The 559-nt window shown below is 56.7% G+C and overlaps 1 protein-coding gene across 1 annotated transcript in view; it reads left to right on the top strand.

Moving 5' to 3' along the window:
• Window positions 1–559, top strand: part of ATP1A1 (ATPase Na+/K+ transporting subunit alpha 1) — a 13739-nt gene that overhangs the window by 9143 nt on the left and 4037 nt on the right. The gene's annotated exons all lie outside the window — the stretch shown is intronic.

Raw genomic sequence — 559 nt, 5'->3', positions numbered from 1 at the left:
GGCTGGATTTCCTTGCTGTAGGCCGGCAATGGAGCCAAACACTTCCCACACACAGAGCTGCTTTGGGCCTCCATGTGCTGGGGGGGGTTGAGGTGTCTGACGGCGTCTGTCAGGTCAGCTTAAAATAAACCGGTTATCTTAACTGGCGGAGCGCTGACTCCTCTCTGCTAATCCCAGACTCCGTGTTACTGATGGCTGCTGAAATAAAGCTGCACCCCGGCACACTTATAGCAGTGCTGCTGCTGGATGTGATGACATTCGGGGACCCAGTGCCCCCCCCCCACCCCCCGTGGCTGTTGGGTTGCACAAGCTTTACACATCTCTGCAGGGGGCGCTAGTCTTGTTAGCGTTCCCTTCACTTTCCACACTAAGCTCCTTGCTGCGGATTTAATGCTCTGAGCTCGGACATTCCGCAAGGCTTAGCCTGACCGCTAAATCTGACCACGAGAGACCCCATCCACCCCTGCAATGTGCACAGGCTCGTGTAGTCTCATCTGCCCCCATCCACCCCTGCAATGTGCACAGGCTCGTGTAGTCTCATCTGCCCCCATCCACCCCT

This window comes from Pyxicephalus adspersus, chromosome 1 (assembly GCF_032062135.1).
Source record: "Pyxicephalus adspersus chromosome 1, UCB_Pads_2.0, whole genome shotgun sequence".
Taxonomy (NCBI): domain Eukaryota; kingdom Metazoa; phylum Chordata; class Amphibia; order Anura; family Pyxicephalidae; genus Pyxicephalus; species Pyxicephalus adspersus.
The sequence above is the reverse complement of the archived record's forward strand: the minus strand, read 5'-3'. Positions and strand labels throughout refer to the sequence as shown.